The sequence below is a fragment of the Trichosurus vulpecula genome, chromosome X (genome assembly GCF_011100635.1).
Source record: "Trichosurus vulpecula isolate mTriVul1 chromosome X, mTriVul1.pri, whole genome shotgun sequence".
Taxonomy (NCBI): domain Eukaryota; kingdom Metazoa; phylum Chordata; class Mammalia; order Diprotodontia; family Phalangeridae; genus Trichosurus; species Trichosurus vulpecula.
This window is the reverse complement of record NC_050582.1, coordinates 43,653,191-43,665,204: the sequence shown is the minus strand read 5'-3', so window position 1 is coordinate 43,665,204 and position 12,014 is coordinate 43,653,191. Positions and strand designations below refer to the sequence as shown.

At 36.7% G+C, this 12,014-nt stretch overlaps 1 protein-coding gene across 3 annotated transcripts in view; it reads right to left on the bottom strand.

Annotated features, from left to right (window-relative positions):
* Positions 1 to 11,606, bottom strand: part of MBNL3 (muscleblind like splicing regulator 3) — a 122,742-nt gene extending 111,136 nt beyond the window's left edge. For 2 of the 3 annotated variants that reach the window (XM_036740207.1, XM_036740208.1), the window contains exon 1: positions 11,572 to 11,606. The gene's annotated coding sequence lies outside the window, so the exon portion shown is untranslated. The remainder of the gene's footprint in view (positions 1 to 11,571) is intronic. The other variant, XM_036740209.1, reaches the window with a different exon arrangement.
* Positions 11,607 to 12,014: the final 408 nt, after the last annotated feature.

The window sequence follows — 12,014 nt, the reverse complement described above, 5'->3', positions numbered from 1 at the left end:
ACAGCAGGCCTCTACAACAACAACATAAGCCTAACCAAATGAATCTGAAACTGTGAAGCAACATTTAGGAATTTTATATGATCAAATACAGATTACAGCCATAACACTGTGTTTTATAAAGAAGGCAGAGCCTTCATATCTATCATTCTCAGTTTCATAGGGTCACAGATTTAGAGCCAGGAGAGACCTTAGAGGCTCCATATTATTACAGAAGAGGAAATTAAGACTCTGGAGTTTAAGTGACTGCCCAATATCACACAGGTAAATAAGAACTGGAGATAGGATTTGAACTCAGGTCATCTGATTCTAAATCCAGCTTTCTTTCCATTGTCCTTCTATATTTTATAATTTGAAAGGCATCAGAGTGGAATGGCTAGAGTAATGGACTTGGGGACACAAGAACCTGGGCTTTTGTCTTGGTTGCTTACTATACACTAGCTGTGTGGTCCTGGGCAAGTCACTTGATTTCTCTTGATCCTTAATTTTCTCATCTGGAAAATAGGGAAAATACTAACACAGGCCGTGGTAGGGTGAAATGAGATAACGGATGTGACCTTGTGCAAGTCTCTGACCTCCTCTGGCCTTGATGCCTGATCTATAAAATGAGAGAGAAGGGCTATAAGGCCTCTAAGGTTCCTTTCAGCCCTAGGTCCTTCTGTGTTAAGTGTTTGGTGAACCTTAAAGGGCTATGTACCTGCTGACTATTATTGTGAATAATTCTCCTGAAATATACAGAAACTATGCTTTCTTTGGCTGCAGTGAGGCCTTTTTAATTCATGAGGGGTATTTCTACATAGAGACATGAAACTGTTGGTGGCACTGATCAGTGATGTTTGTCTCTGTTAACAATGGGCTGAGAGCCACGGGTATTGATCGCCCTTATCCAACTGCTAATCAGTTGGCAGGAAGTCACATGCAGGATAACTTTCCAGTTCTGCTCACTGCTTAGTCTATGGACAGACTAAGGGGAGAAGGGCTGGAGGACGGTGAGTTGAAGTTGGGTGATCTCATGTCAGTTAAAAAGAAGGGGTTTGATTTGACAATATCAAAGGTCTCATCCAGTTCCAAGTCTATGATTGTATATATCTCTTCCTCTTTTGCTGAGACTCTGTTTACCCATCTGTAAAATATGGGAACTGGACTAAATTACCTTAAGATTCCTTCCTTCTCTATATGCCTCTTTCCCTCAAAGGCCTCAGTTTCCCTACGTGTACAATGAGGAGGTTACATTAGATGATGTGGCGGCCTCTTACTTCTCTAATTATCTGGCCCCCTTCTCCTCTCTGGACTTCAGTTTCCCCATCTATAAAATAAAAGGGCTGATCAAGGTAGTTTCAAAGGTCCCTTTCTTCTCTAAATTATATGTCCCTTTTACTCTCTGGGTCTCAGCTTCCTCATCTGTAAAATGAGAGATTAAGGCTAAATGACCTCAAATGTCCCTTCCAGACCCATTAGCCTATATCTTTATGTTCCTTCCCTTCCCTGGCTCTTAGTTTCTCTAGGTGTAAAGTAAAGGGGTTGGACTGGGTGATCTTGAAAGCCCCCTCTGGTTCTGACATTCTAGAATTGAAAGTTTTTAAGCCCTCTCCCCTCTTTGGGCTTCACTTTCCCCATATATAAAATGGGAGGACTGGACTAGGGGATCTCCAAGGCCCCTCTCTGACTCCACCTTGCATCTAGAGCCTGTAATTTCTATGATCAGCTTCTCTTTCCAATGTCTGCCAGGTGGCTAGTTTACTGGCCCCAAACTTGAAGTGTGAGGTTCAAAGGAACGAACAAGACAGAATTCTCTACATGAAGACTGCAGGATAAGATCAGAGTCAAATAGCCTGAAGAAGAAAGTGGGGATCAGCAAAGAAAATGTTGGAAGAAAAGCAGCCAGGCAGTCCAAAGCACTGATAGAAGCAAAAAAAAATGTGGAAAGCAGAAAGAGAAACTATGAGAGTAAGGGGATATCTACTTAAGATGCCATTCCCCAAAGAAAATACTGAAAAGCAAAAAGAAGGCAGCAGTTTCCATTTTAAGGAAGGGAGGGAGGGAGCACTGAGAAGAGGGAAGGAAATTCCCAGCAGAATCAAATGGAATTTTCTAGGACAGTTAAGGTGTTAGGTTTAGCAACTGAAAATTCCGTGAACAGAAATTAAGGGAGTGATCAGGAAACAAGGTCAACATCCTATTAGCCTATCAATATCCAAGGTCATGGGGATTTCGGTGATGAGACTGGACTGACTGATAAAGTATGATCTGGAGGCACAAGAGAGCAGAAAAATCTATTTATTCTATTTAAAATGAAAACACAATCCATCCAAAAAGCCTGAGATAAAGGGGCTAGAAGTGGCCTGAGCTTAATGCCAACTCTTCCATGTTGTACTTAATGAAGATCTAATTAAAGGAACCCGATCTCAGCACAAAGGGCAAATCTACACTCCTTAGGCACCTCACACGGGTAGGACTGGCAGGCATATAGGGGACGAAACCTTCCATCCACCAAAAACACTCAAGCCCCCAGCAACCAAAGCATTCTCACATTAGCAGCTACTGATGTAGCAGAAAACCCAGATTACAATAGTCATATACCCTGAAAGTCACACCTACTCCTTTCAGCGCAATGGGTCTGAAACTGTGATCTCATTGCAGCAGGGACCTTCTCATGAGTAAACTCTTTCCACCAATGCAGATCAGGTCCTCTTCTGCAACTTAGAGTCTGCAAGAGCTTCCCAGGGGCTCTGAATGTTTAGGTGACTTGCCCAGGGTCACACATTCAATATTTGTTAGAGGCAAGACTTGAGCACAGATCTTCCTGATACTGAGGCCAGCTCTCTATCCACTATACTATGTGTTTTAATGTTGCTGTTGTTGTTGTTCAGTTATTTCAGTCCTATCAGATTCTTTGTGACCACATTTGGGGTTTTCTTGGCAGAGATATTGGAGAGGTTTGCCATTGCCTTCTTCAACTCATTTTGCGGATGAGGAAACTGAGGCAGACAGGGTTAAGTGACTTGCCCAGGGTCACACAGCTAGTGTCTAAGGCCAGATTTGAACACATGAAGATATGTCTTTCTGATTTCAAGCCCAGTGCTCTATCCACTGTAGTGCCTCCTCGTTTTTACAACTATTTAATAACTAGAAAACAGATTTACATATCACTAAGTTCTGAAATGAGAATATAACTTCATGGGATATTCACAACTCCACAAGTTAACTGCTACAGCTATTATCATCCCCATTATAGAAAAGAGAAGATGGAGGCTCAGTATGGGTGTTTGAAGAGGGATTTGTGTTCAAGTCTTCCTGACTCCAAGTTGAATGTTTGGGGGCTTATTGGGGGTGGGGTATAAGATGGTCTAGGGTGAAAACACGGATAAATTTGCTTGCTATAACTAAAAATGATCTTCCCCCTTCCTTCAGGGAGGTGAATACTTCAGCTCTCATACCGATGGCTCCTAGTCCTCTTTGTGATAGTATCTCGAGCCTCCCAAACCTCTCTTGAATATAGACATATGCTGATTTAGAAACATTAACTGATAGAAATCATCTAATCAAATCCCCTTAAGTGGTAGGTGATAAAACTGAGGCCCAGAGAAGCTGGTGGTATAGCAGAAAGATAACTGAATTTGGATTCAGAGGAAGTGGCTTCAAATCCGGATTCTGCTACTTAGTGCCTGGATGACCTAGAGGAGGTCACTTCTTCCCAGTGGGCTTCAGTTTTCTCACACGTAAACTGAGGGGAGCAGACTAGGTGATATCTAAGCTCCCTTCCAGTTTTAGGCTCTAAGAAATGAGTGACTTGGCTAACATCACACAGCAAGTTAGTGGCTGAGTCCTATCACCCACTCCAGCATGCTGCCCCCCAGCTTTTCAAATTCTCAACCATCTTCTAAATACCCATGTTACCAGTATCAAAATTCTGCATTTGAAAATTGGTTTACATTTATAACATTACAATAAAGATGTATGATGAAAAGAGCACTGGATATGGACTCAGAGGACCACTGTAGTACGGCAAAGAGCTCTGGTTCCATAATCAGAAGACCTGGGTTCAAATCCTCTCTCTGTCATTTCCTACCTGTGTGACCTTGGACAAGTTAGAGCTTTAAAGTTCAGTCTCCTCACATGGAAAATGAGAGGAGAGGAACTGAATTAGATGACCTCTAAGATCTCTTCTGGCTCTAGAGTTGCGATCCTGAAGTTTCAGGCAACTCGAAATTTATAATCCTATGACTTGAGTTCCAATTCTGCTTCTGTCACTACCTATGTGGACTCAGGAGAATCACTTCCCCTTTTCCAGAACTAAGGTTCGTCCACTGTATAAATGAAGAAGTTGGACTAATAAAAATGACAATGACAATGTTACCTAAATTAATCTATTCAGTGCCATACCAATCAAACTACCAAAAAATTATTTTACAGAGCTGGATAAAATAATAACAAAATTCATCTGGAAGAACAAGAGGTCTGGAATATCTAGGGAATTAATGAAAAGAAATGCTAGGGAAGGTGGCCTAGCCATACCAAATATCAAACTGTACTATAAAGCAGCAGTCCTCAAAACTACTTGGTACTGGCTAAGAAACAGAGTGGTGGATCAGTGGAATAGGTTAGGTACACAAGATGCAGAAGTCAACGACTATAGCAATCTACTCTTTGGTAAACCCAAAGAATCCAGCTTCTGGGCTAAGAATTCATTATTTCACAAAAACTGCTGGGAAAATTGGGAAATGGTATGGCAGAAACTGGGCATAGACCAATATCTTACACCATATACCAAAATAAAGTCAAAATGGGTTCATGATTTAGGAATAAAGGCTGATACTATAAGCAATTTGGGAGAGCAAGGAATAGTTTGCCTATCAGATTTATGGAAAAGAAAAGAATTCATGACACAATAAGAGATAGAGAGCATTACAAAATGCAAAATAGATAATTTTGATTATGTTAAATTGAAATGTTTTTGTATAAAAAAGCCAATGCAACAAAGATTAGGAGGGAAGCAGAAAATTGGGAGAAAATCTTTGTAACCAGTGTCTCTGATAAAGGCCTCATCTCTAAAATATACAGGGAACTGAGACAAATTTATAGGAATACAAGTCATTCCCCAATCGAGAAATGGTCAAAGGATATGAACAGGCAGTTTTCAGAGGAAGAAATTAAAGATATCTATAGGCATATGAAAAATGCTCTAAATCACTACTGATTAGAGAAATGCAAATCGAAACAACTCTTAGGTACCGCATCTCTCCTGTCAGATTGGCTAACATGACAAAACAGGAAAATGACAAATGCTGGAGAGGATGTGGGAAAACTGAAACATTGTTACATTGTTGGTGGAGTTGTGAACTGATCCAGCCATTCTGGAGAGCAATTTGGAACTATGCCCAAAGTGCTATAAAAATGTGCATACCCTTTGACCCAGCAATGCCACTTCTAGGGCTATATCCCAAAGAGATCACACAAGTGGGAAAGGGACCGTATGCACAAAAATATTTATAGCAGCTCTTTTTGTGGTAGCAAAGAATTGGAAATCAAGGGGATGCCCATCAATTGGGGAATGGCTGAACAAGTTGTGGCATATGAAGGTAATGGAATAGTATTGTGCTATAAGAAATGGGGATGATACAGACTTCATAATAACCTGGAAAAACCTACACAATATAATGCTGACTGAGCGGAGCAGAACCAGGAGAACATTATATACAACCACAGATATATGGATTCTGTGATGACTAACCCTGATAGACTTTGCTCTTCTCAGCAATACAAGGTGCAAAGACAACTCCAAAGGACTCATGATGGAGAGAGCTAGCTACATCCAGAGAAAGAACTATGGAGTCTGAATGCAGACTGAGGCACACTTTATGCTCGCCTTTTTTTCCCTTTGTTTTTTTTTCTCTTTTGTTTTTATTTTTGGGGGTTTTTTTGGTTCTCTTTCTTCTTTCTTCTGATTCATTCCATTAGTCATAATTCTTCTTCACAACTTGACTATTGTGTAAATAAGTTCAATGCGAAGTCATATGTAGAAGATATATCAGATTCCATGTCGTCTTGGGGAGGGGGGGGAAAGGGGAGGAAGAAAATCTAGAACTCAAAATTATGTAGAACTGAGTGTTGTAAACTAAAAATAAAAAATCTCAAAAAAAGAGTCTACCCAATGTGGCAAATCCTTAATAAACTTTGTCTTTTTCCTTGGCAAAAAAAAAGTTGGACTAGATGTTCTCCAAAGTCCCTGTCTAGCTCTAAAGCACAAGCTCCTATAATATTTAAAATACACATATACAACTATATACATACATATATACATGTGCATATGTGTATACATACACACATGTGCATGTATATATGTATATGTATGTGTGTGTGTGTGTGTGTGTATATATATATATATATATATATATATATATATATATATATATAAATTGATTCTTTTGTCTTTATATCATAGTCTTTTGGGGGGAAAAGACTCCCTTCCCCCCTTCCTTCTCCTCCTTCCAAATGAAACCATCACTTGTAACAAGGAAAGATAATTAAGAAAAAATGCCCAATACAGTGACTACATCTGACATGAATATGTCAGACTCCATTTTGTGTTTATCCTAACCTTGTCTGTCTGCCATGAGGAAGGAGGTATGTTTTATTACCTCTTCTCCAAGACTATCCCTGACTTTTCAATTCTTCAGAGATCAGTCTCTTTTCCATTTATAATATTATAGTTCTTTTCATTCTGCTTATTTCACTCTGTATCAATTCATACAAATCTTCCCATATTTCTCTGAATCCTTCCTATCCCTCTTTTATTATGATAATAATATTCCACTATATTCATATACCCTAGGTTTTTTAGCTATTTCCCAATCAATGAGCATCTGCTTTTTTTCTAGTTCTTTGGTACCACAAAGAGGGCTGCCATGACTGCTAGGCTAAAGTGTACAGGCCAGTGGTGATAAACTCAAATAGAAACAGGGCCACTATATCGTACATAAAAATCCCCGCAGGCTGCATATTGACTTAGAAAACCACGTATTATCTATGTTTTATTGTATTTTTATTTTGTTAATTATTTCCCAATTTCATTTGAATCTCATCCAAGCCCCACTAGAGAGTGTTACAGGCCATATGCTTGATACCTCTGGTATAGACAATTTATTCATTTTTCTTGCATGATTACAAACTGACATGCAGAATGTAATGGAGCCATTCATAATTCCTCTGTGTCTGTATTCTCATAGCCCCTCCAACCTTTTAATTTGGGGGGCAAAGTGTCATCTTTCCCAATTTTCAGGGAGTTAGGTAAATCTCCAGAATTTTACATTTTTTTCCATTGTTCTTACAATTAGTGGTCTGGAGTACATTTTTTAAATCATAATTTATAGCTTGTAAACTTTTCTTTTGAAATCTGTTCATATCCTCTACCCACTTATCTATTAGAATGGTTATCAGTGTCACATGTTTGTGTCAATTCCCTCTGTAACCTGGATATTATTTTATTTTTTACTGATTATTTGATATGAATATTTTCCCCACTCTTTCTGTTTATTTTCTAGTTCTGTCTTCACTGATTTTATTTGTACAAAAACTTAAATTTTATATAATTGAAATTGTTTGGTTTCTATCATATGAACTCCTATATCCCCTGTTTTATTAAGAATTCTTCCTCTAGCTATAGTTGTGAAAGATACTTAATTTCATTCTTTTCTAAATTTCAAAAAATGATATAGCCTTTTTAAATTCAGGTCTCATATAAATTTTGAGCTTATTGTGGTATATGGTGTAAGATGTTGGTCTAACCCTAATTTCTGCCAAACTGCTTTCTAGTTTTCCAGTCAATACATATCAAAACGTAGTACTTCTCTCATTAATTTGTTCTTGGGTATATCAAACACTTGACAATATTTTAAACAGCCTTATTCTTGTTTATTTATCTAGTCTGTTTCACTGAATTGATTTTTCTGCTTTTTCAATCAGTACCAAATAGTTCTGATGATTACTGCTTTTTAATAAAGTTTGTCTGGTAATTCTATTCCCCCTTAATTTATACTCTTTCTCATTATTTCTATTGATATTCTAGACTTTTATTCCACATGTGAGGATCCCATGAAATAATGTATGCAAAGCACTTCACAAGTTTTAAAGTGCCATAGAAAAGTCAGTTGTTCTTGCTCAGAGGAGAAATTGGCAGTTGTCTATAAGGGCAGCCTGAGTCATGGATGTCTAGGAAGCTGTACCCTGTGCATGCTTAATGGGAAGTGGTGCATTGAATTTAACAACTTCCTGAGAGCAAGAACTGTTTCCTTTGTGTCTTTGTATCCCCAGAACCTAGTACAGGACCTTGCGCTTAGTAGGCGCTGAATAAAGTGTGACTTGAACTGAATTCAATCTGGACCTGGAAGAAACTTTTATTAAGCTTTAAGAAGAAAAAAAAGAAAACATCCATCTCTAAACTGGGGGATCGAGATGGGGAGATAGATTTTTTCCCTCTAGTTCACAGCTAAACTGCAAATATGCTGAAGCTTCCCCATTTTTTTTCCTGTATAAGTTGAGATCAAACTTTGCAAACTGCCCCCACTGTAAGATAATTTGCACAAAATTGCGAGTTAGTGACAATAGCAGAAGTCTGAACTGTATGATGATACTAATTATCATTTACATTGTAGTTCTTCCATGAAAAAATTCTTTTTTTCTGCCCTAGATTTCTACCAATTCTGAGACCAAATATTAAGTTAGTTGCTCTGTGGTCTTAATAAGGTCAGTAAGAACCCAGTTTGTCATCCAACTGACAGAGTGTCATGGAAAGAAATCATAAGAACTGGGTCATAGCCCCAGATTTGCCACTAGTAGATTGTGGGTGATTTGGGGAAAAATCACTTTGGATTCTCTGGTTTCAGTTACTACCTCCAGAAAAATGAGGGGCTTAAACATAATGCACTAGCTGTCCTCTGTTCCTGGAATGCACTCTTTCCTCACCCCCATTTCTTAGGATTCCCTAGTTTCCTTAGTTTCAGGAGACTTCTGGGTAAGATGGCAACATGAAAGGCATAGAGGAGCCCAACTCTCCCACATATATAATAGAAATGACCTTAAAAAGGCACAAGATTTAATAATGATCAAGAAATACAAGGAACAACATCAGAGGAAAGAATTTCATGGCCACAAGGACTACAAGAGCATCTGGAGAAATGAAGCAGAAGATTTTTAAAATGGAATTATGAGTAAAACAAAAGCTCTGGAGTAAGGAATAATTAGAAGGATAGTAAATAATTTAGAACAGAGGGTGGAAATCTTTACCCAAGTAAAAGGACTCAGAGACAACAAGAATTGGTGGTAGGGACTGAAGCTATTTTGTTGGTATACGGAACTCCCCAGATGAGGAAACAAGAATACTTAGAACCAAATCAAAAGAAAATGTAAGGTATATACTATCAAAAACCAAATGACCTGGAAAACAGGTTGAGAGATAATTTAAGACACTGGGTTTCCTGAAAATCATGACTAATTGTTTTAAAGCCTGAATACCACGTTTCAATAAATCCTAATTGAAAATTACCCAGATTTACTAGAATCAGAGGGCAAAGTAAAACTAGAAAAAAAAATCCATCAGTCTCCTCCTGAAAGAAACCCAGAGCTTCTGGGTCAAAGTAAAAAATACTACAAAAGCATTAAGAAAGAAAGTATTCAAGTACTAAGGGTCAATGAGACTATACTGCAACTATTATAAATGAGAGAAAATCATGGAATATGATATTCCAAAAAGGAAAAGACCAAAGGCTTGTGACCAAAAATAGCTTACCCTGAAATACTGAGTATAATCTTATGAGGAAGAAAAATGAACCTTTAATGGAAAAGAAAACTTTCAAGCATTCCTGATGAAAAAACCAGAGCTGAATAGAAATATTGAATTGCAAACACAGAAGTTAAAAGAAACCTAAAAAAGTAAAAGCATTTGTGAGACTGGAAGGGTCTAAATAATGATGAAGTATATTTATAGGTAAAGAAGAGACAAATGACCCTTCATAATCCTGATGTTTTCAAGGGTCACAGAGGGAATTAAATAAAACGAATGAAGGAACTGGGGTTAGGTTTGTTTTATCTTAAAAGATAAAAGAAAACAGAGAGGAAAAGGAATACGCTAGGGAAGAAATATGGAATAAAGATTGAACTTACCGTTTCTCATAATTGGGATGCATGAAAAGAAGAGTATACAAGCAAGAAGAAATGTCTGGGGTGAATGGGAAGCATATGAATTGCACTCCTACATGACCTGGGTCAAGAAGGGTTGAACACACACATATATACACAAAACACACAAATTTGCTGTAGTAATATATTAATCCCAGGAAAGAAATGGGCAGGCAGAGGTAAAAGGGAGAGGCAGATTTGAAAGGACGGTGAGAGTCAAAGAGGTAATAGTCATGAGCAAAATAAAGTTCAACTTCAGAGAGAGGATTATAAAGAAAGAAATAAAGTATAAAACCAGTGTTCAGGGTCTGGGCAAAGGGAAGAAAGGAGAGAAAGTAGAAAGCATATCATTTCAATCACAGATCACTAATGTTGATCACATTCCTTCTTTTTCAACACTCTCTTCTTTGAGTGGCAAGCACAGAGAGGAAACATAGAACTGACTATATATTTAGAAAAATTAAATATGATAGATCTCTGTCAATTTCTGAATGGATGCAGATAGGAATATATGTATTTCTCAGCTGTGCATGACACCTTTACAAAAACTGTGTACTAGGGCATAAAAACCTCATAAATAAATGTAGAATGGAAGAAATATTAAACACATCATTTACTAATCACAATTCAATAAAAATTATGATCAATAAAATGACTTTTAAGAAAGGATTCAAACCTAAATGGAAACTAAATAACAATCCTACAGAACTGATGGGTCAAAAGAAGAATCAAAGAATTATTAGATAATTTCATAAAAGAAAATGACAATGAGGATGCATCAAAAGTGACTATTATTCACTAAATACTTTCATCAATAAAAGAGGAAAAGAACAAATTAATAAATTGGGCATGCAACTGGGGAAAACACTAGAGAAGACAAATTATTTTTTAAAAATCAACTAAATACAAAAATATAAATTTCAAAAATCAAAGAAAAGATGAGCAGATTTTAAAGCAAAAAAATCCATTATACTGATAAATAAAATTGGGAGTTGTTTTTTAAAGATATAATAATAAGCTGTTAGCTTATTTGACATTTTTTAAAAAAAAAGAGAGAGAGAATAAAACCAAATTACCAGTATCAATATGGAAAAAAGAGACAATTCAGAAAAAATGATGAAAAAGGAAATTATTAGAAATTATTTTCCCAATTATATGACAGCAAAATTGATAAATAAAATGAAATAGATGAATATTTTAAAATATATAAAACACACAGATTCTCAGAAAATTTAAACAACACAATGTCAGAAAAATAAATTAAACAATCCATGAATTATTTCCCAAAGGAAAAAAATCCAGGACCAAATGGATTTGCAAATGAATTCTATCAAACATTCAAAGACAATTAATTCCAATATTATACAAATTACACAAAAAGAAAGAAATAAGAGATCCTACCAAATTCCTTCTGAGACAGATATGGTCTTGATACCTAAAAGAAGGAGAGACAAAACAGAAAAAGAAAACTATAGACAAATATTCCTAATGAATATCAATACAAAATATAGAATAAAATATTAGCAAAGAGGTTATATAGAAACATATTAAAAAGGACTGGATTTATACCAGAAATGCAGATTTGGTTCAATATTAGGCAAATAATAGGCATAATAACCCATACTAGGAGCAAAACAAGAAAAATCATGATTGCGTCAATAAATGTAGAAAGAAATACTTTTGACAAAATACAATACCTCTTTCTGTTAAAAGCACTAAAAATCATAGAAACAGGATGGACTCTTCCTTAATATGATAAACAGTATCTACTTAAAAGCAAGCACTTGCCTTATATGTAGTGTAGAAACACTATGGCCTTTCCAATAAAATCAGGGATAAAGCAA